Source organism: Paramormyrops kingsleyae, chromosome 23, assembly GCF_048594095.1.
Source record: "Paramormyrops kingsleyae isolate MSU_618 chromosome 23, PKINGS_0.4, whole genome shotgun sequence".
Classification (NCBI taxonomy): Eukaryota; Metazoa; Chordata; class Actinopteri; order Osteoglossiformes; family Mormyridae; genus Paramormyrops; species Paramormyrops kingsleyae.
This window is the reverse complement of record NC_132819.1, coordinates 831,703-857,550: the sequence shown is the minus strand read 5'-3', so window position 1 is coordinate 857,550 and position 25,848 is coordinate 831,703. Positions and strand designations below refer to the sequence as shown.

The 25,848-nt window shown below is 48.5% G+C and overlaps 1 long non-coding RNA gene across 1 annotated transcript; it reads right to left on the bottom strand.

Moving 5' to 3' along the window:
- Window positions 1-2,320: 2,320 nt before the first annotated feature.
- LOC140581881 (uncharacterized) lies at window positions 2,321-10,091 on the bottom strand. The gene is made up of 2 exons (XR_011984930.1): window positions 9,879-10,091; window positions 2,321-3,756 (listed from the first exon to the last, which is right to left on the bottom strand). It is a non-coding gene; the product is annotated as an uncharacterized lncRNA (long non-coding RNA).
- Window positions 10,092-25,848: the final 15,757 nt, after the last annotated feature.

Sequence of the window (25,848 nt, the reverse complement as noted above, 5' to 3'; positions counted from 1 at the left end):
TATTGAGCTCCATTCCGACCAGTCTGGAACCCCTTCAATTTGTATATCGTCACAATAGATGCACTGATGACGCCATTTCACACACCATCCACACCACCCTGGCTCACCTGGACAACAAGAACTGCTATGCCAGACTGCTGTTTGTGGATTTCAGCTCTGCATTCAACACAGTTATCCCCTCAAAGCTGATCCAGAAGCTGCGGGCGCTGGGACTCAGTGCTACTCTGTGCAACTGGGTTCTGGACTTCCTCACCATCAGACCACAGCATGTGAGGATCGGTAAAAACACCTCCACCACAATGATCCTCAACACTGGCACGCCACAGGGAAGCATTCTGAGCCCAATGCTGTACTCCCTGTTTACACACAACTCTGTGTCCAGGCACAGCTCCAACACAATCATCAAGTTTGCTGATGATACCACCGTTGTGGGCCTGATCAGCAAGAACGACAAGACAGCCTACAGAGAGGAGGTGAGACTCTTGGCAGAGTGGTATCAGGAGAACAACCTCTCTCTCAACGTCAGCAAAACCAAGGAGATGGTTTTGGATTTTAGGAGGCAGGATGCAGCTCATCCCCCTATCTACATCGGAGGAGGTGCTGTGGAAAGGGTCAGCAGCTTCAGGCTCCTTGGGGTCACCCTCAGTGCCAACCGCAAGTCCTCAGTGAACCAAAAAAGCCCACCAACGACTTCACTTCCTCAGACGCCTAAAGAAGGCTGGGGTTTCCACCTCTGTCCTCACCAGCTTCTACAGGTGCGCTGTGGAGTCCATCCTCACAGGGAGTGTTGCGTCTTGGTATGGCAGCTGCACTGCTCAGGACAAGAAAGCTCTACAGAGGGTGGTGAAAACAGCTCAGAGACATTTATAACACGCGCTGTATCTGGAAAACTAAGAGCATCCTGAAAGACCCCAGCCACCCTGCACTGGCACTTTTTGCTTTCCGGCTATCAGGCAAGAGACTCAGGACAATTCACTCACGCACAACCCGATTCAGGAACAGTTTTTACCCCAGTGCCATCAGGCTATTCAACACACAGTAAAAGCCACTTACTCCACACTATGCACTGACACTAATTATTATTTATTGCTGCTGCACTACTTTGTCTTCTATGTCTTCTGTGTATTATGTCTTATGTTTTGTCTGTGAGGGAGGGGTTTTCAAGTAAGAATTTCATTGTGTTCTGTACGCTGTACTTTGTACATATGACAATAAACTTCAAACTTCAAACCTTTCCTAGGAAAAAAGTTTGTAAGCAGTTGCTTTCCCTCATTTATTTTTTTGTTTCTTTCCTGCCTCTCTTTTCTTTTTTGAAAATCGGATTTAGCTTTCTTTGGCATCATCTTCCAGCACGGATTTAGCTGTTTCATCAGAATGACCGCTAAATTAAATGCGCCTAGTTAAAAAGCCCGGTGAAGACTAAACCATTGCAAGGGGTGAGGGTGCTTGTCCTCGGGCACTGTAAGCTAGGACACAATTCAATCCGTCAACAGATTTATTTTCCCACAAAAATTACATTTACATTAGTTAGCAACATTTATTGTGATCTTTGAATAATATTAATATTTAAAGGAAAATAAAATTCCAGATTCCTTAGGGGCCCTCCCCCCACATGGGGCCCTGGTAACTCAGTCCCCTTTTTCCCCCACTACGACGCCCCTGCTTCTGGTAGTAGTGAACCTAAGCACCAGCGCCATTCGGGAGAAGGTAAAACTCCTGGATATGCTTCGGGAAGGAAAGCGTTACGCGGACGTCACTCGTCATTATGGGTTGAATGAATGGACGGGATGCTACATCAAGAAGGATGAAAAGAATATAAGAGCCACCGCATCACTTTCCTTTAGTCAAACAGGAAAGAGGGTGGCACGTCCTCGGAATAAAGCCATCGTTAAAATGGAATCACATACAAATGCATTAGACATTATTACTATTATTATTATGTTACTTAATTATATCCTTAGCCCGACATCCACATACCATATGTGTTATTTTAATAAGTTTACATGTGTTTAAAGCGTGTGGGAGGGGTACTTTAAGGTTTAAACTATAAAAAAAAATGTATTTATATGGTCTTTCTATATCGCGGATTTTAACCTATCGCTGATGGGTCTGGAACGCATCTTCCACGATAGGCGGGGGATCACTGTATTGTTCAGTTATGTAGCGATAGTCTTCACCCTCACCCAAGTTCGTTTGACACTGCATTTGTCTGCCCTTCACTCGACTCCACTTCACTACTTCTAACTGTACTGACCAATGTTGGAGCACTGCGTCTCCACCGGGTCCGTGGATGAGAAGAGATTCACAGCTGACACGGGGAGAAGTTGCAAATCACCGGTTTATTGTCTGACAGATTGCAATCCGGGAGCGGCCGTCTGACATACATTCAGCATGTACAGGAGGAGGCTCTGCCATATGTATCAATTGTATCCCTTTTAAAGCCCTTTGGGCATCCCCCCCCCCCTTTCTCGGTACCTTCCGTGTACGTGACAACCACATGTGTTCTTGGCCTTCTGGAAGGCTAAAAGATAAGTAGGGGCCGCTGATGTTCTCTGTCGCCCCCCCTATCTGTTCCGATTAGGTAGCCTTGGCTTGCCGGCGCGCCAGTCAGTTCTTGTTTTGCCTAGTTACAGCCTTATAGAATCATTCCCTTTATTTTATTAATTATTCCCTCAATTCCCCCTTTTGATCTCCACTAGGAGATCACCCTATTGGCGGGGGAGTTGTAGTTCAAAGCTGTCCAAATTACCTTTGCCCCTCTCCGGCCCGACAGGCAGGAGAGGCATCATCTGCGCTTGGATGCCATCCTGCTTCTCTATCACGGTAGTGATGAGACGAACTGATAGTGCGCGCAGGCAGGGAATACAACAACACCCGCAAGTAACTAAAATTGCAGCAAAAGTAGCAATGGATAATAAAAGCGAGCCCATTAAGCCTTTCCACTGTCCGAACGCTGAGGTCAGCCAAGCATCCCAGATGTTATTGATCCCGGAGTGTGTATGCATTGTTTTGGAGAGGGTCCGGAGACCCTCGAGTGCCCTGGTCACTGAGCCGTCTGGTGCTGTGTTGTTGGGAATGTAAGTACAGCATACTTCCCCAAACATAGCGCACACTCCCCCCTTTAGGACTCCAAAGAGTTCCACACACAATCCTGTCCATCCAGCCTAGGAAGGAGGGCAAAAACCCTGAGCTTCAGGGAAATTCCACTCCCAGCCCGCCACAGGCGCGGCCCCCCTTCGGGGTCCATGGCTGGCATGGCTCACAAACCACTAATCATTAACATTTTAAGCATCACACATAACACACTTGTTTCCCCCAACATTCCCCTTTTTATCTTGATCTCCATCCTGGTCCTAGTGTTGTCTGGCGGTGGATGAGGTGCTTTTGTTCTTTCTGGTCGTTGGAGCAGGGGTGGACTACCCTGCTCTGGTTGCTCAGGTCAGAGGATTATTCTGCCCCTTCTGTTGAGACCTGAGTTGCGTCTAGTTCAGCCGAACTGACGTTCTGGATTCCTTCCCTCAGGGCCTCCTGGATCTCTGCTGTGGTTCTCCCTGGGTCCTCTGCAGCCGCGCACTGGCTCCAGTGAAACCACGTGTCGCGTTTGCCTTTCAGACGAACCGCATGTGACGTCCTCTCCGTAACCTGGAAGGGGCCCGTCCACCTGGGCTCTGACCACTTCCGTTTGATGACTTTCAGTAGGACCCACTCCGCCGTGTGTGGTTTGGCTGGCTGGTTCTCTGGTCTCGCCTCCTGGATCTGTTTAGAGAAATCTGCAACGAGACCTTGCAAACAATCATAATATGCCCAAGGATTTTGCTCCCCCTCTCGTCGGGGGTCCAGGTTAACCCTTTCTGGGGTCCTGGGAACTGCCTGCCTGTCTGGAGCTCAAAGGGGGTGAACCCGGTCCCCCTGTTTATGGAACACCTCACTGACATCATTGCCAGTGATAAAGCGTCAACCCAATTCATTTTGGTCTGCGCGCAGATTTTTGCCAATTTTTGTTTTATTGTTTGGTTCATTCGCTCCACTTTTCCCTGGGACTGCGGATGATACACAGTTCCGAACGCATGTCTCAATCCCAACGCTTTCTCCAGGGTCAGTCGGTAATTCGAGTGAACCTCCTCCTCTACCGTGATCATCTGTTTGGACACCACGTATCCTGCGACCCTCTTTGCTTCCTCATCTGCGGCCTGATTTCCTTTCGCTACCATTGTTCCTGACCCTTCATGTCCCTTGCACTTGACCACTGCCCCTTTTTTGGGAAGCATCAAGGCCTTTGCAAATTCCCTCATTTCTGCTTCGTGTTTTATTGGCTTGTTTCCCGCGGTCAAGAATCCTGCCCTCAGCCATTGGCTGAGTTCCACATGCACTGCGCCTACAGCATATGCTGAGTCTAAGTCTATGGTAACTTCTTTCCCTTCTGCTAATTTCAGGGCCTCGATAACCGCTATCACCTCGGCTCTCTGGGCTGACTGGGCTCCCCCCAGCCTGTCTGCCTTCAAGGTTACATAATCCTGGCCTTGTCTGGCCACCACTGCATACCCTGCCTGCAAACCTCCTGTGTCTGTTCTTCTCTTGCCGTCTTGCTTTCCCCTCTTCCTGCTTGAAAATAACTTTGCATATTTGAGTTAGACACCCCATGTACAACTTCAACTCATAAACCTTGTTTTTTTTTTTTTTTTTCATAGCACTCCCCCCTTGCGCAATGGTCAAGACCATGCGCATGCATTATTAAGGTGTCAACCACACGACAAAGGCACAACCAAAAATCCATCACGGTCGTAAAACAGACCATCAGAGTCCTTAGCATCCCCTTTGTTTCCACACAGAGGCCTCATAAGGCCCCTCCCGTGGCTGAACTCACACCCCAAGCATGCAGCCTGTTCTCATCAGTATTGCAGCTTAGCTTTGTGCACCTCAAGCCCCCCTTTCGCTAAGACCTTCAGCAACGGCGGCTTCAGTGCCTGTGCATATAACACAGAGCAGATCACCCACATACTGTAGCACTGTGATTCAATCCATCCAAATCTGCCCTAAGCATGTGTTCACATCCTTGCAGTATCCTCACGTGGATGAACTGCTGACCCCTATAGATGATCGCAAACAAAAACTGTGACTGTTGTGTTAGGGACACACTGAAAAATGCCATCTACAAATCCACAACTGTGAGCCACTCTGCACTGGGTGGCACATCTGTTAGCAGGGTGTGAGGACTGGGATCTCCCACTGATTGATCCTCCACTAACTATTTCGCTGCACACAAATCATAAACTAACCTCCACATTTTGTCTCCTGCCAACATTCCTCTACACTTTATTTCCCTTCACACTGCACTCCTATCATGCTCCACAGCCACAAACCTCTTAAGTCTCCTACATACTCTGCACTCCACTGACTCTCACCAACTCACCTTCGGTAGCAGCCTGCATTCCATCACACTGAAATCTCTCCATCGCAACAAACAAGTATGTTTGTTCAATTCAGCCTATTGCTATATTGTTCCTGTATAAATGGGCCCCACTGTTCTAGAATTTCCCAAACTTTATCAGTAACATCTTCAATCCCGTATGAACTATGCTGTCCCCTATTGAACAACAAATTTTGTCGCAGAACGCTGTACTGTCCACTGAGCACCTCTACGCCCCCCTCTGTACATTGTATGTCTATCTGCAGCTGACACAAAGCATCTCTGCCTGACAAATTCACTGGGATATGCTCTAATATTAGTATGGGCATATTTACATGTTTGTAACCTATCTGAACTTCCACTAAACAAGATTTTGGAACATGCAGGTGTGTCCTGGCTGATCACAGCTCCAGCACACCAGCTGAACCACCCTGTTCCCCAGTCTCTCCAGAGTCTGGGATCATCAAATTTGTGGGTAAATGGGTGCCCTTTGAGGAAACCCCCATCCATTGTATCTACTCACTCTGTTCCAATTAGGGACCTGAGGCCAATTAGTGTCCTGGGGGGTCCCAGCGACAGGAGACTGTCGGCTGTCCACAGGCTGCCCCCGGGGCTTGGGTCCGGAGAGACCACTGGTGCCTGGACTTTTTTCTTTTTAGCGGTCAGCTCCTCCAGCTGCATCTGATTCCATTTCTTTGTCAGTTCCCTCTCACACTCTTTAGCAAAGTCCTTCTCCTCTCTCTGAATGCCGGACTCTGCAGGTCCTGCTCCTTCTCAGTGCGCCACCGCTTTTCTTGAGCTTGCAGATAGGCAGCTGGGCTCTCCCCCTCCTTGATGGGCTCCACCTTCATTTCAACCACACTCAGCCGTGGAGGAAACATTAGTCGCAGCTGATGCCAGCAGTTAGCACGGTAACCATCAAAGTGACATGCCTCATTCACAGGAGTCCCTGTCGCCGCTGCCAGGCCACTGCTTCGCAGCAGTCTCTCCATTCCGTCTACCCCAAAAACGCAAGCCAGAACCACCTTTATGTCCCCTATCGCCAGGAGCCGACCCATAGTTTCCTCCTCAAATGCTTTTATCCATTTTCTGGCCCCTTCTGCCAGAACTGGGAGTCTGAGAATCAGGCCCTCCAGATCCTGTCCTGCCCACGGCACATACTGTGTCTGTGCTCCGTTCACCCTCAGCGGAAGCATTGGAGTGTCCCTGGTGGGGGGCTTCACAGCCCTCCTGCTTCTCACTATTCTATGATCTGCATTATCCTCCTCTACTCCTTCCTCACTCTCTGTTTCTGTCTCCTTCTCCTGAAACTGACTCCATCCTTTAGATGGAGGGTTAGGGGTGTCCAGCAGATGCACCAGCCCTTCTGCATTACTACCACTTGCTCCGTACCCCACCTTTATCTCACTCCCTTGTTTCTCAGGCCCACATGCCTGGCCTTCTGTTCTTCTCTCACTCCCTCGCAGTCCTTCCTGCACTGCCTGCCGCAGCAATGCACTCACTTCCCTGTATCCATCTAAACAACTTGCCGTTCCGTTCTGCTCCCTACTTCCTTCATCCTTCTGTGTCACCTCACCACTGAATTCTACCTTCCCCTCTATTACTGGAAACTGACCCTTGTATGAAGGAGGGGGGGCTTCCACTAACGGACACTGACTTTGATATGACAGTGGCCATATTTCTTCCTGCCTCATCTCTTCTTTCTCACCCCCCTTCTTCTCATTTAGTGCCTTTCTCATGGCTTTCTGCTCCCTTCTCCAGGCCTCTCGCTTTGCTTTAAATAACCTCAGTACCTCTAGTTCCTCACTCCTTTTCTTTTTACGCCTTTCTGTGTTCTTATTAGCCTTATGATACTTTATCAGAGTCTCCATCTCCTCACACACTGCCACATCCCATGTGCCCCCTTTAGGCCACTTACTTACCAGGGCCTTTGTTCTATTCCCCCACTTTTTAGACATCTTTTCTATCCTCGCTTTAAGCAGGGGGTGCTCTCTCCCCAACTGCTGTACTGGTGTTTCTGCTGCCTTTACCGGGGCCTGCATTTTAATGCTTTTCTGCACTCTACTGTCACTTGAACTGTTTTCCTGTCTAAAAATGAACAGAGTTCCTCACAGTCAACCCTTGCTCTATTCTTTTTTTTTTTTTTTCGAATTCTCTCCCTGACTGTAGCTACTTCACCTTGATGTGTGGCTCTAAATTATTTGTTGTTATTTTTTATTATTATTTATTTTCTACTTATTTCCTCTCCTAACTAAAATCCCTAACACTGCACCCAATTATCTACGGGCACACATATACTAAAACCTCTTGTCTATAAACTTTTATTTTTCTCACAAAGATGTGCTTTAATACCCTTTATCTCTAAACTTAGTCTCTATAATCCATAAAATCTATTAATCACAATATTTTATTCAAATACATTATTTTAAGATTTATCAAAGTTCTAAATTTACCAACCCGCACTTCCACTACTGTCAATGACGTTTTATGGAAATGCACAAATGCTCTATCCTGACCCCTGCTAACTTGATCTCTTCTACTTTGTACTTATTTCTGCTTTATACATCTTTACTTGCAACTTATCTGTTGAACATATACGTGGGCTTCCCCCGATTTAGCCCAAAACTGCGTACGTAATTATTTTCCCCACTTCTGCATCAACTTAGCGCTCGCTCTCTGGCGTGCTGCTTCGTCCCTCTGCCTAGCATGCTCTCTCTCCGTTTTCCACAATAGCTCTCCCAATGAGCGCCTGTCTCCTATCTGTTGTCCAGCACCCCGGACCACTGCACACATACGCTTCCAGGCGTCAGCTACCTCCTTATCCTTATCTCCTTCACCACTTGCCCCTTCTATAGCTTCCTTCACCACCTGGATCTGCTTTACTAGTGGCTTCCACACTGCATTTTCCGGGGACGCCCATCCCCCGTCATCTAGCTCTCGATCAAACTCGCGGTCCATTTTTAATCTGTCCTAACTGTTTAGATCCCTTGTCTAGCAGCCCTTCTGCCTCCGGATGTGGGTTCAGCCACCCACACTCAGTACACCTCCTTATCCTAGTCGAATGTCCTACTAACAAACACCACCAATACATAAATCAACAACTTCTAAAATAATAAGACTATATTCAAAGCAGCTTACTGTTGTGTCCCCCCTGAACAGGGCACGTCCCACAAGCTCAATCCCAGTCAAACAGGCCCGCTCCCAGCCGAAACCCCCCCGATCTCCAGCAATGTCAACTTGGAAGGGGGTGTTCTGTACGCACAACTGAGACAACCCAGGTGGGAGTCAGCTTATCGACCGCACTACCGGTGTTCTGACTCGACCAAGGCCGGCAAAATAACCCTCAGGCGTCACCCACCCTCCCGAGAGTCCAAGCTAGGGGTGTTCTTAGAACTCACCCTAGGCGAGGTCCTGCTCGGCAGTTGTAATGAACGCCCAAGGTACCCGTCGGCCCTGCCCGTACTGAGTCAGCGGGTGCGGCCGGGCTGGCCCGCTTTTGGGCGTCCAATTGCTGAGAACTCCCCTTCGGTTCTGACAAACTGTAAGACCGCAAGCAGTGACAGCAGAGCCACGGGCAAGTTCAACCAACACAGAGCAAGCGGCGAGCACCCTGAACAGGAAGAACCCACAACCCTGCTCACACACAAACCAGTACAACTGCACCCAAGCTGGTGCTTTGATTCACCCTCTCTCTCTCTTTTTTTTTTTTTTTTTTTTTTTTTTTTTTAAATTTTTAGTTTGGGGTCCTGAATTCCCTGGGTCTCCCACCCAGCTTTTCTACCGCTCGTAAAATTCTATTTCCCTGCGTGGGTCCCGTACCCTCTGCTCCCTAAAATTCTATTTCCCTGCGTGGGTCCCGTACCCTCTGCTCCCTAAAATTCTATTTCCCTGCGGGGTCCCGTACCCTCTGCTCCCTAAAATTCTATTTCTCTGTGGGGGTCCCGTACCCTCCGCTCCTTAAGGTTCTATCTCTCTGCGCACGATACCTAGACACAATGCATACACAACACATAGACCACACAATATACTGTATAAACACAGTGCGTGCAACCTCTCCTCCGTCTTACTTTACCGACGGGCCACTGGACACTTCAAACTGCTCAATTTGACATATCCAATGTGCAGATTTTGATGTAACAGGCTCTGCTTACCTCTTCTAGTCGGCGCCTCGCAGTTCTCTGTGTCCAAGTAGGCTGCGTCACCCCTTAGCCGAATCCTGCGAATCTCCTGGGGATCCCGGACGAGCCCCCAAATTGTTGGAGCACGGCGTCTCCACCGGGTCCGTGGATGAGAAGAGATTCACAGCTGACACGGGGAGAAGTTGCAAATCACCGGTTTATTGTCTGACAGATTGCAATCCGGGAGCGGCCGTCTGACATACATTCAGCATGTACAGGAGGAGGCTCTGCCATATGTATCAATTGTATCCCTTTTAAAGCCCTTTGGGCATCCCCCCCCCCTTTCTCGGTACCTTCCGTGTACGTGACAACCACATGTGTGGTTCCAGCCGGCTCGTACTGTTCTTGGCCTTCTGGAAGGCTAAAAGATAAGTAGGGGCCGCTGATGTTCTCTGTCGCCCCCCCTATCTGTTCCGATTAGGTAGCCTTGGCTTGCCGGCGTGCCAGTCAGTTCTTGTTTTGCCTAGTTACAGCCTTATAGAATCATTCCCTTTATTTTATTAATTATTCCCTCACCAAGCAGTGCAAAATGTCCTCACCACTCCGAACTCAGCTGGCTATAATATGTAAATCGGAGAAAATATAATTTTACGAAGATATGGGAAGGCGTGGTGACGATTTACTACAAAAAGTATATAAAAGCATTACGAATCCCAAATAAATTTAATAAGCCTACATCTAATCTCGGACACTGAAGAAAACTCCGGAAAGCATATAATTTGACCGGAGACGTACTCTCGTCGTAGACTCTTCCTGTCGGCCCCTGAAGGATGGGCTCCCCCTTTGAGTCTGGTCCCTCCCAAGGTTTCTTCCTTCTAGGGCAGTGGTCCCCAGACTTTCTCTGCAGGGCCCCTCTTTTCTAGATAGGAACATTATTGAGCCCCCCCATTCAAACTACACAGGTTCAGATTCAAACTTTATTTGAAATACAACTCCCTTTTCTAATTGAGCTAAACAAATGCAATTACAAAATACCAAGTGGTGCAATTTCACCACTGTGGGAGAAAAAAGAGCAATCATTTAAAAATAAAAGTCCAGCATAAGTTTGAAATTATGCTAATGCAGATTTAACATTGCTGTTAATATTCATTGGCGTACACAAATTAAAGTTTGTATTACGATTACCGCTTTTTGTTTTTAATTATAACCGCAGGTTTCAGCCTATACTATAGCACAAAACAACACTAAATCATACCCATTAATTGATAGTCTCCCTGCACTTCATGTAGAAAATTTTAAACCTCATTTTTCATGATATGGTTAGATTTTTTGACAGGTGTTCTGAAATTTTTTCCTACCTAAAATATTTTCCTACCCGTAGCGGAAATTTATAACCATATCTGTTATTTTGTCCTACCTTGTGATAATATTTTGCCAGCTTAAATATCTGCTCCCCTCTCTAAGGGTGGTACAGTAGGACATTATTATAGATGCAAACACTTCATAAATATCTGCTCCCCTCTCTGTTAAGGGTGGTAGGACATTATTATAGATTTTGCATTGGTCGCCGGTCGGGGCCGGGAGGACATTTTCCACTTTTTTTCCCGCTCCGGCAGTAGCCTGATTTGAGAGGGTTTTTGTGGTTTTTTGGCCTCCCTAGAGCAACTTCGCTTTAGTTTAAGCTAAACGTGGTTCAGCAGGAAGTTAATCTCGGGTAAGTAATTGTAAATTTGGTTATTTTAAAAGTTAAATTTAAAGGTTGTTATCGCTGACGCTGCCGGATAATTTATAATAAAGTACCGATTTAACGCAAGTGTTAATTTAGTGTTTTAGTGTACTCGGCACTTTGTTTTAACTATACGTTAATTAGATCAACTAAAAGTTTAAATATTCTCTTAATATACTGGGCTGGGAGTAAAGGACGGGGACATAGTGAGTTAGGTAATTATGGGGCCAGCTCAGTGTTGTGTTTGCAAGATGTTTGCCCTTCTGGATGCTTGCGTCCAGTCGGACTTCGTCTGCGAGCGATGTGGGTTAGTTGACTCACTCATGGTCCAGGTTCGTGACCTAGAGGAGCGACTGGCTCTCATCCAGCATAGCAATGAGTTAAAGGAGAGAGTTAATACGCCTTCTAGGGAGACTATGTGTACGTCACAAGCGGGGAGGGGGGAGAATGATGAACAGGTAGGTCGAGAGAGCTGGGTGAACGTAGGTCCTAGACGTAGAAAAGGGCGTACACAGTTCACAGAGGCGGCATCACCTGAAGTAACGGTTTCTAACCGCTTTCAGGTGCTTCCAGCTTTAGAGCCGGAAGAGACTGGGGAGGCAGGTGGGCCCTTGGGCACCAAGGAGCCACCTAACCCCAGTAGGAGGGAGGTTGTGGTAGTAGGGGATTCAATTATAAGAGGTGTAGATAGTTATGTGTGCACCCGTGATAGAGGGTCCCGTACGGTGTCTTGCCTGCCTGGTGCCCAGGTAGGGGACCTTCCAGATCGAGTGGACAGGCTTTTGGCCCCAGCCGGGGTGGATCCAGTGGTCGTGGTGCATGTTGGCACCAATGACATAGGAAAGGGCAGAAGGGCTGTTCTGCAAGATAAATTTATAGAAGTCGCGGATAAGCTTAGAAGCAGAACATCCACGGTGGTATTCTCTGGAATACTTCCCGTGCCACGTGCAAGTCAGGCAAAATTAGCTGAGATAAGGGGATTAAATGCGTGGCTAAAATGGTGGTGTAGGAAAGAGGGGTTCAGGTTTATGGGGCACTGGAAGACCTTCTGGAACAGGTGGGACCTGTTCAAGCCGGACGGGTTGCATCTGAACCATAGGGGAACCAGTGTATTGGGGAGGCGTATGTGCAGAATAGTTGAGGAATGTTTAAACTAGGGACTGGGGGGGCAGGGAGGTCAGTTAAGAATTTATGTGGGGAGAGACGGAAAGCCCAAATAAATATTAAAAGTAGACACTGTAAAAGGCCTACCATTAGTGGACTGTATTTGAATGCTAGGAGTATTAGAAACAAAATTAATAACTTAGAGGCTTTAATTTCTTCAGACAATTACGACATTATAGGAATAACTGAAACATGGATGAGTGACAATGATGGTGATGAATATAATATGGATGGTTATACGTTGTTCCGTAGAGACCGGATAGGCAAGAAGGGAGGTGGTGTTGCAGTATACGTAAAAGAAAACTTGCAGGCAAGGGATCTCACTGATAAAAATAAAAATTCAGAAGCTGTATGGATCAAACTTGATGCTAAAGATTCAAATGGCCTAATTGTCGGGGTTTGTTATAGGGCACCTAATGTAGCTGTAGAGGAAAGCAGAATATTATATGATGATATCAGGATTATGAGTAATAAAAATGATGTGGTGGTTATGGGTGATTTTAATTTACCTGGGATACAGTGGGACACAGTCTCTGGCTCTTCTGTAAATGAACTTGAGATGGTGGAATTAGTACAGGATTGTTTTTTTACTCAGTTTGTTAATACTCCTACCAGGGGAGAAGCCCTTCTTGATCTCGTTTTTTGTAATAACCAGGATAGGATTGGAAAATTAGAGGTTTTAGACCCATTGTACGGTAGTGATCATAACATGGTTAAATTCGAGGTTAATTTTAGTGTACGAAGAGCAAAGTCTAAATTAAAAGTATACAATGTTAGGAAGGCTAACTTTAATGGTATGAGATGGGAATTAGAAACTGTAAACTGGACAGAGTTAAATAGCAAAACAGTTGAAGAGGCATGGGAATTTTTCAAAAGCACATTGTTGCAAGTGCAAGAGGACTTCATACCTGTTTCCAGCAAAACTAAATCTAGGAAACGACAACCAAGGTGGTTTACTAAGGAAATTAAGAATAAAGTCAGGAGGAAAAGGGCTCTGTTCCACAACTGGAAAATAACTAATGATTTCAAAATCAAGCAGGAGTATCTAAGTCTACAGGCAGAGTTAAAAAATGACATTAGGCTATCAAAGAGGGATGTAGAAAGAAAAATTGCATTGGAGGCTAAGCATGACAGTAAAGGTTTCTTCCAATATTTTAACTCCAAGAGAGCACTAAAAGCTGAAATCACTAATTTGCAGGATAGTAAGGGCCTTATAATTGATAACGAAATTGATATGGTAAACGAGTTTAATGATTATTTTTCAAGGGTGTTCACAATAGAGAACACAAGTAACTTGCCACCAATTAATACAAATACAGCATCGTCTATGACCAATATATGTATAACTGAGGTTGATGTGATACTAAGCCTAGCTAAACTCAAAATAAATAAATCGCAGGGGCCTGATGGCATCTTACCTATAGTCTTGAAAGAGATGAGGGATATTATTAGCCAACCTTTGACTTTAATATTCCAGAAATCGTTATCTGCCGGTGTGGTACCATCAGATTGGAAGCATGCTAATATAACACCCATATTCAAAAAAGGGGATAGAAGTAATCCAGCAAACTATAGGCCAATCAGTTTAACTAGCATTACTGGAAAAATAATGGAAGCTATAATTCAAGTGAAAATGGTAGATTACCTAGATGCAAATAACATTATAAAGGATAGCCAACATGGATTTAGGAGAGGTAGATCCTGCTTAACGAATCTGCTTGAATTCTTTGAGGAAGCTACAAGTGAAATTGATCACAAAAAGGCCTATGATGTGATTTACTTAGATTTCCAGAAAGCCTTTGATGTTGTCCCCCACAAACGGCTCTTGTTAAAGCTTAAAGCTGCAGGAATTTTAGGAACTGTGGCAGCTTGGATCAAAAACTGGCTAACTGATAGGAAGCAGCGAGTAGTTATTAGAGGCACTATGTCACAGTGGGCCTCCGTTTATAGTGGGGTACCGCAGGGTTCAATTTTAGGACCACTATTGTTCCTAATTTACATTAATGATATTGACACGAATACATACAGTAAACTGGTTAAATTTGCAGACGACACTAAGGTGGGCGGGGTAGCAGATACTAATCTAGCAGCAGAGAGGCTTCAACGGGATCTGGATTTAATTAGCGAATGGGCTGATACTTGGCAGATGAAATTTAACACAGATAAATGTAAGGTAATCCATGCAGGGAGCAGAAATATACAGTACAGATATTTTATGGGTTCCACTGAAATAAAGGTAGCTGATTACGAGAAAGATCTCGGTATGTATGTTGATGCTTCCATGTCCCACTCTCGCCAATGTGGGGAAGCAATAAAAAAGGCGAACAGAATGTTGGGTTATATCTCTAGATGTGTGGAGTTTAAGTCAAGGGAGGTGATGTTACACTTATATAATTCCTTGGTAAGACCCCACCTAGAATACTGTGTGCAGGTTTGGTCACCACACCTCAAGAAGGACATTGCTGCCTTAGAAAAGGTGCAACGAAGAGCTACGAGAATGATTCCTGGTCTTAGAGGAATGTCTTACGAGGAGAGGTTAGCGGAACTGAATCTGTTCAGCCTTGAGCAAAGGAGACTAAGGGGGGATATGATTCAGGTCTATAAGATTCTAACGGGTCTGGATGCTGTTCAGCCAAATGACTATTTCAATATTAGTCTAAATACTAGAACTCGTGGCCATAAGTTCAAATTAGCGGGAGAACATTTTAAAACAAATTTGAGGAAGCACTTCTTTACACAGCGTGTAGTCAGAGTATGGAATAGTCTTCCTGCTATTGTAGTGGAAGCTAAAACCATGGGTTCCTTTAAATCAGAGCTGGATAAGATTTTAACAACTCTGAGCTATTAGCTAAGTTCTCCCCAAACGAGCTTGATGGGCCGAATGGCCTCCTCTCGTTTGTAAATTTCTTATGTTCTTATGTTCTTATGTAAACACTCCATAAATATCTGCTCCCCTCTCTGTTAACGGTGGTAGGACATTATTATAGATGTAAACACTTCATAAATATCTGCTCCCCTCTCTGTTAACGGTGGTAGGACATTATTATAGATGTAAACACTTCATAAATATCTGCTCCCCTCACTGTTATGGTTGGTAGGACATTATTATAGATGTAAACACTTCATAAATATCTGTTCCCCTCTATGTTAAGCGTAGTAGGACATTATTATAGACGTAAACACTTCATAAATATCTGCTCCCCTCTCTGTTTATGGTGGTAGGACATTATTATAGACATAAACACTCCATAAATATCTGCTCCCCTCCATGTTTAGGGTGGTAGGACATTATTAAAGATACAGAAATATTGATATAGTTATCTTTCATATTGTCATAGTTAATCTTTAAATGTCCATGTTCTTCCCTTTAGTGAATGTATCTCTGAGTATCTTAACCCATCCTTACTCATTAGACCAGCAGGTCCATTTCTTATTTAAAACATTTGGGAATGTGAATATTTCATATAAGATGACCACTGTGTAGAGCCCTATTATTCAAATCATGGTCCTCGAGGTCCGAGCACTGCTGGTTTTCCAGCCTTCCTTTACCTGTGAGCCATATGTGAAGCTTCTGACCAATCAGAATCAGTCATTATTAAATTACCTGGGAGAACTGAAAACAAGGCCTGGATTTGGAATCAAGGTACAGATTTGAAGAGCCCTGTGGCCTGTACTACAAAGCGAGGTTACTGGCTTATCGGGGTAACTTGTAGGATTTAAGGTACCACAGTTTAAATGGACTTCGTATTCGCTGACTTACATTTTGCCAAGACTACCTTAAATCCGACAAGTTACCCCGATAAGCCAGTAACCCCGCTTCGTAGTACAGGCCCCTGGTGTAGAGTATAGAATACACTGCATATAAATAAATAAATATATATAAAAATATCCTTAGAAAAGAACAGCAATAAATGGATCACACAGGTTTTACTAATTAAGTTGTTATTTAATTAACTGGAATAATGTTTTTTTTTTTGTCCAATCACAATGTCCCCACTAGCTTCATTAGTTACACAGCACCTGAAAACAGAGGAAATTTTATAATGTTATACAAAGCAGCACATACTTGTAAAAGAAAAAATATAAAACTCTTATAACCCATGATTCTTCAGAAAACTGATATTTTCAGAAATGGTAACAGAAAGGATTCATGTGTGTTCCAATATAATGTGTCTTGAGATAAAATGTAGTCTGCATAGAGAAGTCACGACATGATTTTCAGCACTAAAAAATTAAGTAAATTCTGTTTTTATCGATTCATACATTCATACAAGAGGGAACCCTTCTATTATTAAGGCAGAGGGTGTAGTGCATCGAGTTTTCCATGACGGTTCCGTAGGAATTTAGAAAAAAGTGTGTGTACGGCTTTGTACAACAGCCAAATAAAGTTAAACAAGTTTCCGGCCACTTGCCTCCTTATTCCCATAACGGGAACATTACAGTGGTGTCAGAAGTAAAACTGCTATCGCGAACAAGCCGGGTTTCGCTGCTGTAAGGAGATGGATCCTGCAGTCCATGTAAAGATCGAGGAGGACGACCACGGGTATGCCTACGCTGCCGTGGCGTACCCGTCCACAGCGGTGAAGCGTGAGCCGTGTTTGTGCACTGTCCCTGGGCCTGAAGTTCGCCACCATCTTGTCACCACACCGGCCGGAGTTGCGGTTCAGCGCGCCAGCGAAGACATAAATAATGATGGCTGCGCCCATGGAGTGCGTAAGTTAGCTGGAGTGAAAACGCCGAAGTATTCCGGTAAATCGGATTGGGAAACTTTCCATGCGCAGTTTGAACTGTTAGCTCTGGTGAGCGGCTGGACACTGAAACAGAAAGCTCTCCAGCTTGCCCTTTGTTTAAGCGACGATGCGCTGTCCTGCTTGCTGTTGCTGGAGCCGAGTGAGAGGGCTAATTATGACGCGTTGGTTGGCGCGCTGAGGCGACGTTTCGGGCAGTGCTACCGCTCGGAGCTCCTTCGGTCTGAACTGCTTAACCATCAGAGACTCGCTGGGGAATCTCTGCGATCCCTGGCTAATGACGTCGAAAGTTTAGCCAGATGAGCTTACGCACACATGCCACCAGTTGTGCAGAGTGAGCTAGCCCGCGACCAGTCCCTAAGGGCTCTTTCCCCGGTGAATCTTCGTGTGCACACGCACACGGACCCTGTCTGATACCCTGGAGTTAGCAATGGAGAGGGAGATGGCAGTGGGGGCGGCACTGCAGTGTGCTGATCCGCCACCCGCAGTTAGGGCAGCTGGGGATTGTGGAGGGGTGGTGCAGAAGCCTGCTTGGGTGGAGGAGATCACAGAGATGATACGGGGTTTAACCTTGCCTCCAGCCAGGCACCAGCAGGCACCGGTCCGTCTTTGTTGGGGATGTGGGCAGCAAGGCCACTTAGTCAGATCTTGCCCAGCATGAGCTAAATCGGCGGGAAATGGTGCGGGGTCGCAGTAGGCGGGATGCTGCAGGCGGGATGCCCCACACCCGTGTCCCGCTCATCACCCACACAGGCTGTACTGCCCACGTGTACCAACTGGGTAGGCGAGCATGGAGTGGTTGTGGTGGGGCGGACCTTTGTGTCAGACTTCTGCCACATTCCAGTCTCTGTCGAAGGGGTTCCGTGCACAGCCCTGGTGGACACGGGGTCTACAGTCACGGTGGTCTGGCCTGAGGTGGTACCAGAACGGATGCAGCTAGAGGGCACAACAGTCCAGCTCCGCACAGTAACTGGGGAGCTGGCGCCGATGAGGGGGCGGGGACTGCTGAGGTTAGCAGTTGGGGGCCTGAGTGTGCAGCACCTGGTTTGGGTAGCTGATGTGCAGGACGCATGCATTCTGGGTCTAGACTTTTTGAGGGATCATGGCTGTCTGTTGGACCTGGTGAATGCCACATTGAGTTTCAACAGTGGCCATGTGGTAAAGATGAGGCCACCAGGTGGCCAGCGAGCTGTTGAAGTGGCAGGGGGACCCCAGGCAGGCAGGCCAAGGGCATGTGAGGAATCACGTCAAACTAGCCCCCATGGTACACCTCAGCATGACCCCCTGGCATGCCCCACACAACCTACCTGTTGTGAGGAGGCAAGGAACCCGGGAGGGACCCGGCATAGCCATATTAAGGGGCCCACATCTGCTACTGAGGCTCCTGCTACTCAAGTATGCATTCCAAGCCGGGTACTGGTGGGGCAAGGCAGACCAGATGCGTTGCTAGACAGGGAGGATAGGAAAATGGCGGCTCTGCGGGAGATCCAGCACAGGAGTGCCAGCGATCTGGATGAGCAGCAGCAGGAACAACTGTGGCAGTTGTTGCTAGAATTTCAGGACTGTTTTGCATTGGATGACAACGAGTTGGGACAGACTTCCCTGGTGCAACACAGTATTGACACGGGGGATGCTGCACCCATACGGCAGCGTCCACGTCGTCTCCCGCTGGGCCGACAAGAAGCTGCAGAGCAGGCTCTAGTGAAAATGTTACGTGCTGGCATAATAGAGCCTTCTGAGAGCCCCTGGGCATCTCCAGTGGTCGTGGTCCCTAAGAAGGGGGGAGAGTGGCGCTTCTGTGTTGATTACAGGAAGCTTAACGAGGTAACTAAAAAAGACTCTTACCCCCTCCCACGTGTGGATGAGTGCCTTGACCTGGTGGCTGGCTCTTCTTGGTTTTCGTCCCTGGACCTTAAGAGCGGTTACTGGCAGGTTCCTCTGTCCCCTGAAGCTAGACCTAAGACTGCATTCTGCACTGGCAAGGGGTTATGGCAGTTCAGGGTTCTTTGCTTTAGCCTGTGTAATGCACCGGCCACCTTTGAGCGTTTGATGGAACGGGTGTTGGAAGGGGCCCTGTGTCATGCATGTCTCGTTTTCCTGGATGACATACTGGTGCATGGGAACTCCTTCTCCTCGGCAGTCACCACTTTGCGGCAGGTGCTGGAGAGGATCAGGGCAGCAGGGCTGAAGCTACATTCTGACAAGTGCAAGCTCCTGAGCAGGGAACTGACCTTCTTGGGGCATAGGATAGGCTGTCAGGGGGTGGGCACTGTGGAGGACAAGGTGCGCGCCATACGCAAGTCGCCCACACCTGTAGATCAGAGAGGCCTGAAAAGTTTTTTAGGCTTAGCTTCCTACTATAGGAAGTTTGTACGAGGGTTTTCCTGCATTGCAGCCCCCTTGTACAAGCTGCTGCAAAAGGACCGTCATTTTGTCTGGTCGGAGGATTGCCAGGCAGCTTTTCGAGCTCTACAGGAAGCCCTGACTAGCTCACCCATTCTGGCACCCCCTGACCCCGACTTGCCTTTCGTACTGGACACCGATGCGAGTGGGAAGGGGGTGGGGGCAGTTCTGTCCCAGAGGTAGCCGGAAGGGGAACGGGTGGTGGCCTTTTATAGCAAGGCACTGAGCAAAGCAGAGCAGAGGTATTGTGTCACCCGCCAGGAACTGTTGGCTGCAGTCTGTGCCATCAGACATTTCAGGTATTACCTGAGTGGTCAGCACTTCACCCTGCGCTCTGACCATGCCTCCCTGCAGTGGCTAATGTCCTTTAAAGAGCCAGAAGGGCAGGTGGCTCGTTGGATGGAGGAACTTCAGAGCTACGAGTTCACAGTGGTCCACCGTGCAGGGATTCAACATGGCAACGCTGACGCACTGTCTCGGTGCCCATGCAGTGTACACGAGTGCAAGTATTGTGAGCGGAGGGACACCAGGGAAGGTGAGCTTAGCTCTGGGACAGATGAGCTGGTACGTGGGGTGGCCCCGCAGGCATACAGTGAACTGCAGGGGGTGTGTTGGAGCACGCCGTCTCCACCGGGTCTGTGGATGAGAAGAGATTCACAGCTGACACGGGGAGAAGTTGCAAATCACCGGTTTATTCTCTTGACTGATTATAATCAGGGAGCCGCCGTCTGACATACATTCAGCATGTACAGGAGGAGGCTCTGCCATATGTATCAGCTGTATCCCTTTTAAAGCCCTTTGGGCATCTCCCCCCCCTTTCTCGGTACCTTCCGTCTACGTGACAACCACATGTTTGACACTTGCCCTCGTTAGCCGGCTCGTAGTTGCCCTTCTGGAAGGCTAAAAGATAAGTAGGGGCCGCTGATCCCAGATGTTATTGATCCCAGAGTGTGCATGCATCGTTTTGGAGAGGGTCTGGAGACCCTTGAGTGCCCTGGTCACTGAGCCGTCTGGTGCTGTGTTATTGGGAATGTAAGTACAGCATACTTACCCAAACATAGCGCACACTCCCCCCTTTAGGACTCCAAAGAGTTCCACACACAATCCTGTCCATCCAGCCTAGGAAGGAGGGCAAAAACCCTGAGCTTCAGGGAAATTCCACTCCCAGCCCGCCACAGGCGCGGCCCCCCTTCGGGGTTCATGGCTGGCATGGCTCACAAACCACTAATCATTAACACTTTAAGCATTTTAAGCATCACACATAACACACTTGTTTCCCCCAACATTCCCCTGTTTATCTTGTTCTTCATCCTGGTCCTAGTGTTGTCTGGCAGTGGATGAGGTGCTTTTGTTCTTTCTGGTCGTTGGAGCAGGGGTGGACTACCCTGCTCTGGTTGCTCAGGTCAGGGGATTATTCTGCCCCTTCTGTTTAGACCTGAGTTGCGTCTAGTTCAGCCGAACTGACGCTCTGGATTCCTTCCCTCAGGGCCTCCTGGATCTCTGCTGTGGTTCTCCCTGGGTCCTCCGCAGCCGCGCACTGGCTCCAGTGAAACCACGTGTCGCCTTCGCCTTTCAGGCGAGCCGCGTGTGACATCCTCTCAGTGACCTGGAAGGGGCCTGTCCACCTGGGCTCTGACCACTTCCGTTTGATGACTTTCAGGAGGACCCACTCTGCCATGTGTGGTTTGGCTGGCTGGTTCTCTGGTCTCGCCTCCTGGATCTGTTTAGAGAAATCTGCAACGAGACCTTGCAAACAATCATAATATACCCTAGGATTTTGCTCCCCCTTCTCGTCGGGGGTCCAGGTTAACCCTTTCTGGGGTCCTGGGAACTGCCTGCCTGCCTGTCTGGAGCTCAAAGGGGGTGAACCCGGTCCCCCTGTTTATGGAACACCTCACTGACATCATTGCCAGTGGTAAAAAATTCATTTTGGTCTGCGCGCAGATTTTTGCCAATTTTTGTTTTATTGTTTGGTTCATTCGCTCCACTTTTCCCTGGGACTGCGGATGATACACAGTTCCAAACGCATGTCTCAATCCCAACGCTTTCTCCACCATCCGGAGGTCCTCGTTCTTAAAGTGGGACCCATTGTCTGACCGAATCCTGTTGGGAAACCCATGTCGTGGTATATACTGATTAATCAGAAACTTTATCACGCTTCTGGCCACCCTGAGAATGCGTCCACACACATCAACACATATCTGAACCCTCTCACTGGAATCACCATGTCTGTATAATCTATAATGATTTCTTCCCCTGCCCTGGTACACATTGGAAACTGCCCATTCTCAGGCTTGACTGTGGGTCGCGAGTTATACAAGGTACAGGTAGCGCAACTCCGTACATATCTCCCCACCGTCTCTTTCATAAATGGATGCCACCAGCTTGTCAGATTCTCTAACATTTGTCTCACCCCTGCATGACCCACCCCGTGGGCTTCTGCCAAGATTGTCTGGCGAAGGCCTGGGGGAAGGGCTGGCTTCCCTTCCTTACTCTGCCATAGCCCCTCCTTCTTTTTTTCCTCTGGGGAGGCCTTGTCCTGTTCGTGCTTAACTTTCTCTAGGGTCAGTCGGTAATTCGGGTGAACTTCCTCCTCTACCGTGATCATCTGTTTGGACACCACGTACCCTGCAACCCTCTTTGCTTCCTCATCTGCGGCCTGATTTCCTTTCGCTACCATTGTTCCTGACCCTTCATGTCCCTTGCACTTGACCACTGCCACTTTTTTGGGAAGCATCAAGGCCTTTGCCAATCCCCTCATTTCTGCTTCGTGTTTTATTGGCTTGTTTCCCGCGGTCAAGAATCCTGCCCTCAGCGATTGGCTGAGTTCCACATGCACTGCGCCTACAGCATATGCTGAGTCTGAGTATATGGTAACTTCTTTCCCTTCTGCTAATTTCAGGGCCTCGATAACCGCTATCACCTTGGCTCTCTGGGCTGACTGGGCTCCCCCCAGTCTGTCTGCCTTCAAGGTTACATAATCCTGGCCTTGTCTGGCCACCACTGCATACCCTGCCTGCAAACCTCCTGTGTCTGTTCTAAAACAACACCCATCTGTGAACCAATCCTCTGTTTTCTCTATTTTTTCTGCCCCTAAGTCTGGTCTGACTTTCTCCTCCTTCTGAACTCGGTACTCACACTCGTGTGGTTCTCCCCCGCTCATGTGGTCTGCCATGTTGATCCATTCGTGAGAAAAATTCAGATTAGGTGCCTCTAGTATTTTACTAAGTCTCTGTTGCCTGAGTGACGTCATGGTAAACGTCTGTGAATTCACATAAGCCACCACACTGTGCGAGATCAGAATGTGCAGCGGATGTCCCATCACTATGTGTGCTGTTTTCTGAATAATTTTGGTCACTCCCGCCACATGCCTTGTGCATGCGGGGTGTCTTTTTTTCTGTAGTATCGAGTTTTACGCTGACGTACATCAGCACTCTCCTCTCTCCCCCTTTTTTCTGAAACAGGATGCCATTGACGACCTCTCCTGTTTCAGAAACATCCAAGTGAAACGGGAGAGAGTAATCTGGGAGGGCTAGGTCCGCGGCCTGTGCTAGCCTCTGCTTTAAGGTGATAAACGCCTCCTCAGATGCTTGGTCCCAGTTAAGGGGCGCCCTGAGGTTACGTAGGCCGTGTTCTCGGACAAGCGCCCTCAGGGGCTGTGTAAGCCCGTGTAATCTGGAATGTAGGTGCGACTGTAACCTGTGAGCCCTAGGAAAGATAACATGTCTTTTACTGTGATGGGCTTTGGGTAATGCAAGATAGCCGACCGATGAGCTGGGGAGAGGCCTGCCTAGGAAGGTCACTGCTGTCCTAGCAATCTGCAATTTGTCTTTACTGACCTTAAAGCCTTTTTCTGACAGGAGGCGCAGCACTGACTGGGTGGCCTGTAGGGCAGCCTCCGCTGTTGGGGCCGCGATCAAAAGATCATCCACGTATTGGACGAGGGTGACAACGTCCGGGAGAGGACACCCCTGCAAAGCCTGCTTCAGGACCTGGTTAAAGATACCTGGAGAAAGGGCAAACCCTTGAGGCCGGCGGGTGTACCGTAGCTGGCAGCCCCTGTAAGTGAATGAGAATATGTCCCTACACTCCTCTGCTAGGGGCAAACAGAAAAAAGCATTTGCTAGATCAATGCATGTGAACCATTTTTGTCGTGTGGTCAGATTAGTTAGGGCAACATATGGGTTTGGAACTGGAACAGTAGGGGTCAGCAGGAGGTTGTTTATGGCGCATAAGTTATGGGCCATCCGATATTTGCCTGTGCCGGGTTTTGCCACTGGGAGGATGGGGGTGTTCCACTGAGACATGGAGGGCTCTAACACCCTGGCCCGCAAGAGGCCCTCTATAGTCTCAGCTAAACCTTCCTCCGTCGCCGGCTTGTGCGGGTACTGTCTGAGCCAGAGGGGACCCTCCCCTGATTGAAGTTGGAACTGCACTGGCGTGCAGGATATTAGACCTACATCTGTGGGGCTGGTGGACCACAGCGAATCTGGCAGAGACGCCAGAAGGGCCGCCGCCTTTGGGTGGTCCATCTTTTCACACCCGTGATCTCTAGCTATCTGCTCATGTTGCAGGAGGGCTGTGTCCTGTGTTGTGACCTGTATGCAATAGGTACTGCAGGAGGGTGAGAAGGAGACCTGTAGGATCTGGGTCTGTACCCAGTCCTCAGTTTCTTTGGCCCGTTTCACCATCGGGCCCAAATCCTTGGCCTGGTGTTTGGGATGGAGGGCCAAAGAGACGTGGGACAGCTTCCTGTCCCATCATGTACCAGGGCAGCTGTTCTGGGGTAAGCAGTGTGGCTGAGGCTACCCCTTCGGGACCCACATATAAGTTCTCAGAGGCAACTTGCCACTGCCGGCCTTCTAGTTGCTCAACAAACAGTTCCTCATACCAATCAGTACTATTCCTATCGTAGGAAAGGGTCACATGAGGAGGGTCAGGTGGGGGCACATAGGGCTCTAGGAGCGAGATCCAGGGCCGCCACGTTGAGTAGGCCGCCAGGATGCCAGTCAGGTTGGGTTCCAGTAGGCCCCAATAGATGTCTGCCAGGGCCTGACTCTGGACCGGCTGTACCAGTCACTGTCCCGAGCCCGCGGTGTGGGCGTCCCACCGCAGGCGAGTGCCCTCCGGCAAGGTGACCACCAGTCCGTCTGCACTACACAGGATCGAGGCCCCCAGCTTCACCAGCATGTCCCGTCCCTGGAGGTTCACTGGAACGGAAGAAGACACCACGAACGGGTGGAGAAAGGTCTGTTTTCCCACCGCAACCTTCACCGGTTTAGTCACTGGCAGTCTCTGTTCTTCCCCCGAGAAGACAACGGTCACTGTTGAGGTAGACAGATGATGTTGTTGTGGAACCACGTTAAGAGTGGAATATGTGGCTCCCGTGTCTACCAGAAATGGCAGTTCTTTGTCCATGACCATAAGGGACAGCATAGGGTCTGCCTCCCCTGTGTCCCGGGCCGCTCGCGGGAACCGTCACGGTGAGGAGGGGTACCAGTCCCACTCCCCTCCTTCCACTGCCGGATATTGTCCTGCCGTGGGAGCCGCTTGGGGGTTGGGGGCCATCACCTGGTTCCCAAGAGGGCCTCCCCTGCCATGCACATTGGCTGTGACCGCTGCTGGGCAAGTCCTGGCCCAGTGTCCCTCCACCCCGCACCTGTAAGAGACACCTGACAGCGGTCCCCTTTGCGGAGCACCCCTTCCCCAGCCCCGGCCCATGTATCCCCGGCGCCAACCGCCTTGGCCCCTTCCCCATTGCTGGCCCCACCCTCCCTGTTGGGAGGTGGGTGGCCCATTCCAAGGGATATGTGTATATGTGTGGTCCCCCTGAAGACACCCCCGCCACCATCTGCTTTCCCTGCTCTTTCCTTTTAGCTTCATTAGCCTTTTGCCTCGCTTCGCCCACCTGCAGCTTCAGCAACTGTGTCTGTAGTTCCTTAAGGTCGCTCTTTTCATTATCTGCTTCCTCTCGTGCCCTCTGCAAATGGTGTACTACATGCCGGTCCCACACATGGGAGTCTGCTCCAGGGAGGTCCGGGTTGCCCAGTATAGCTGACCTAACTGCCTCTAGGACCCCCTCCATTACTGCCCGCCTAAACCACTCCCGTTGCACCCCTTCCTGCCCCGGGTGGCACCCGGTTCAACGGGTCCAATCCTCTCTACATTTATCCAGATATTCTCTAGGGTGATCCTTAGGGTCCCATGTAAACTTTGGGACGGCTGCTCCACTAGGGGCGGGGAACATCTCCCACATGGCGTCACCCAAGCACATCACCACCA